Below are 3,879 nucleotides of genomic sequence, written 5' to 3'. Positions count from 1 at the left end.
TATATTATTATTTTTAATATATTTTGATCAAGTTTAATTATCATCAGTGATAGTTGTTTCTTTCTATCTTTTCTTTTGAACTAAGAGACCTAGCCTGTGTTTTATTAGAAAAAAACCAACAAAGCTTTAACAAAGAAGGCCTACAAACATGAAAGGCCCAAAAAACCTAATCTTAACAAGTCCAGATCCTAAGAAAAAACAACAAAAAAGTAACAAACCCTAAAAAATCAAACCAGCACCCAATTCCATTTATGTGCTTCCTCCGTCTTCTTTACCTATTTCGTCCTTTCAATGCTTCGAAGCAAATCCACACACTCCACCCTCATTACATGACTCGTACCTCTTTAATGGCGGACTTAACTCGCATTATTTGTTGCCGGATTTCTACCATCTGTTTATCTGAGGTACCCGTCCTTTATATTATCCCATTTCTTATTCTAATAATTTACAACTCAACGTTCCTTTCCCTGATATGTTTTCCCTTTTTCTTTTAACAGCCCTTCTCATGTCCTGATTTTAAGTCCTAACCCCTCTGCTACCTTCGGTGACACCATTCCTATCATTCGCATCGACCCTAACGACCACACTAGGTCCGATCATATTCAGATGAGTATTTTCTCTATATTTTAACCCTTCTATTGCTAGGGAATAGGCCACTAAGTTTGCTTGTCTACTTGCATGTTGAAATCTACAAGAGATAAAGTTCCTTCTCATTCGTTTTGCATCAGAAATAAAGGCCCTTATATTTTATCTATCTTCATCTTATCTTTGTATTTTCCAAAATATAGATAACGCATCGCCTTCAATTTCAACTCGTAGGAAACCAGATTCTGCCCTAAATCTCCCTACTTGGACGCATGCGAGAGCCTCGGCTGCAAAGGTTGTCGATATGTGCTCGTTTTCATAGATTATTGATTTTAGGATGTCACCGTCAGAATTTCTGATCACAATTCCAATGCATGATCTTTTTTTCTGTCTGTCGAAAGCAGCGTCGAAGTTAATTTTTACATTCAATCCTTCCGGGGGTTTCCAATTTTCCTTTTGTACTGGGTTCACAGGTAATTTCTTCTTTACTCCATCAATTTCCTTTATATAGCTTTGGATAAACTGAATTAGGCAGGTTTCAAACTGAACCAAATTCTCATGTACCAATTTATTCCTAGCCATCCAAAACCCCTAAATGGTCCCTACAATAATCTTTATTTGTTGACTTGATTCTTTTTGAAACAACATCTTCACCCAGTCCTTATATTGCAATTGATTTTGTTTTAGGGACCATCTAAAGCCCAACCTTGACCAAACTGCAACAGCAAAAGGGCAGTCCTTGAATACATGATATGTAGTTTCGGGATAGTTGATGCATCTAGGGCAATTACTACTACTGGCCAATCTTCTTTGGAAAAAATTAGAGAAAGTAGGTAGATAATTATTTAGAGTTTTCTAGACTAGGAATTTTGTTTTTGAGGGAAAATCAATCGACCATAGTTTTTTGTACAGTGGCTTGTAATAATTGTGGTTAGCTTACATATTTGTTTGGCTTTTGGTCTATATTAAAATTTTATACCCACTCCGCATTCTATACTTGCCTGACGTTTCACCGCACCAAACCATTCTTTCCATTTCCCCCTCTAAATGAAGGGCGATGCACAGGATAATTTCGGCGTCTGTGGGGTGAAAGGTACTCCTTATGAACTCTTCTTTCCATTTGTTTGTATCCTATTCAATAAGCTTTGATACATGTCCCAACCATTGATCAATATTTGAATTCTCTAATTTGTAGTCGTTAGTGCCTGGGATCCAAGCTTCATCCCAAATTTGAACATGTTTTCCTGATCCAATTCGTCAGCAAAAACCTTTTTCAAGGAGTCCTTTTACCTCCCATATACTCCTCTAGGTATAGGATGGTAATGTCCCCAACCTAACTTGCATGAAATTAGAATTTGGCTAGTACTTTGATTTTAACGATTTTGCTAATAATGAATCCTAATAACAAATCAAACGCCACCCTTGTTTTGCTAACATTGCTACATTAAAATTTTATAAACACTGAAATCCCATTCCTCCGTCCTCTTTTAGTTTACCAAGCCTTCTCCACTCACACTAATGGATCCCCCATTTGTCGTGACTTTTTTGCCACCAAAATCGACTCATAATGTTTTCCAATTCTGTACAAAACGATTTTGGTGACAAAAAGCATGCCATCGCATAAGTGGGAATTGTATATAAAATTGCTTTTATAAAAACCTCCCTTCCTCTAACCAACAAGAGTCTCGGACACAACATTTAATTTTACTCATCATCTTATCTTTTAGTAATTGGAAATTCCTTTTTTTGTCCCTCCCTATCATATTAGGCAATCACAAGTATTTTTCTAGATCTCTAAAAGTTTGGACTTCCAAATATACCTGCAATTTGCTCCCTCTTTTGTTCCTAAACGTTTGAACTAAAAAATGCCACTGACTTGTAAAAATTTATGCATTGACCAAAACAGCACTCATATTCTCGTAAAATTATTTTAAGGTTATGAGCTCCCCTTTCCATGGCATCTCCAAAAAGAATGCAATCGTCTGCAAAGAGGAGACGAGTAATAGTAGGTCCTTTTCGACACACCTTAGCCCCCTTAATTTTACCATCCTATATAGCTAGCCTTATTAACGATGATAACCCCTTGCTACAAATTAAGAATAAATAAGGGCTTAACGGGTTAACTTGTCTCAATCTTCTCATTGGTTTGAATCTTTCGCCAAGCTCTACATTTAGACAAATCGAATAACTTATCGATGTAACACATCCCATCATTATAGTCACAAAAGACTTTATAAACCCTAAATTTTTCAAAACTTTTTTCAAAAAGACCCATTCCACTCTATTGGAAGCCTTATTCATGTATAATTTTAGCGCTAAACTTCCATGTTGCTATATTCTTCTTTGCTTGGGTGTATGCATTAACCCATAAGCTAAAATGGCATTATCTGTAATGAGTCTTCTTGGCACAAAAGTACTTTGGGCAATGCATACATCTAAAACTTTTTGAAAACGATTGGCAATCACTTTCGATATAATCTTATATAAAACTATGCATATGCTAATAGGTTTAAAAAATTTTAGATTTGTTGGATTTGTAGTTTTGGGGATAAGAACAATGTTGGTAAATTTTTGAGAAATCAAGGAAGAGAATTACGTCCCAACTTACGGGACGTAATGTTTAAAATTCTTGATACGAATGTGGGAAAATTTATTTATTTGAGATATTCGATTATCTCGAGTTAGAAAAGAAATCATGTCCCGTAAGTTAGAATATGATCTTTTGTTAAATCCCGAAATCGTAAAAATTGCTTGAAAAGATTCATATATTTAGATATATTGAGAAAAATCAAAATCCTGTAAGTTAGGATACAACTTTTTTGAATCTCAAAATACGAAATGCTATTTATTTGGAACAAATTTTGATATATCGAGTAAAATGAAATAGATGTCATGGTAAAAATGCAAAAATAAATCAAATTGTTGGCATGTATAACAAAACAATAATGAATACGATAATGCAAGCATAAATAGCATGAGCAACTATAAATAAAAGAAAAGGCGAATTGACTATGTAAGATAATAAGTAAATAAATGAGTCAAATCAAAATAAAATGAGCATAAAAAAAAGGTAAGCATTACGCGAAACGATGAAACAATAAAGGAAATAAATAAAGTTGAAGAATATAAAATATATGATATAAAACAAGAACATACGTATGTATATATTTTAAAACTATGAAACATATAAAGAAATATAGGTAAGTATTTTTATATAAATATATGTATATGATTTAAAATATGTATATATATATTTATAGGTGTATATATGCATATAAAAGATGAAATATATGC

General features: G+C 33.6%; 1 long non-coding RNA gene across 1 annotated transcript; it reads left to right on the top strand.

Annotated features, from left to right (window-relative positions):
• Positions 1-206: 206 nt before the first annotated feature.
• Positions 207-1,567, top strand: LOC107945701 (uncharacterized). The gene is made up of 4 exons (XR_001696686.2): positions 207-404; positions 498-880; positions 990-1,058; positions 1,273-1,567. It is a non-coding gene; the product is annotated as an uncharacterized lncRNA (long non-coding RNA).
• The last annotated feature ends 2,312 nt before the right edge of the window (positions 1,568-3,879 follow it).

The sequence above is a fragment of the Gossypium hirsutum genome, chromosome D12 (assembly GCF_007990345.1).
Source record: "Gossypium hirsutum isolate 1008001.06 chromosome D12, Gossypium_hirsutum_v2.1, whole genome shotgun sequence".
Classification (NCBI taxonomy): Eukaryota; Viridiplantae; Streptophyta; class Magnoliopsida; order Malvales; family Malvaceae; genus Gossypium; species Gossypium hirsutum.
The sequence above is the reverse complement of the archived record's forward strand: the minus strand, read 5'-3'. Positions and strand labels throughout refer to the sequence as shown.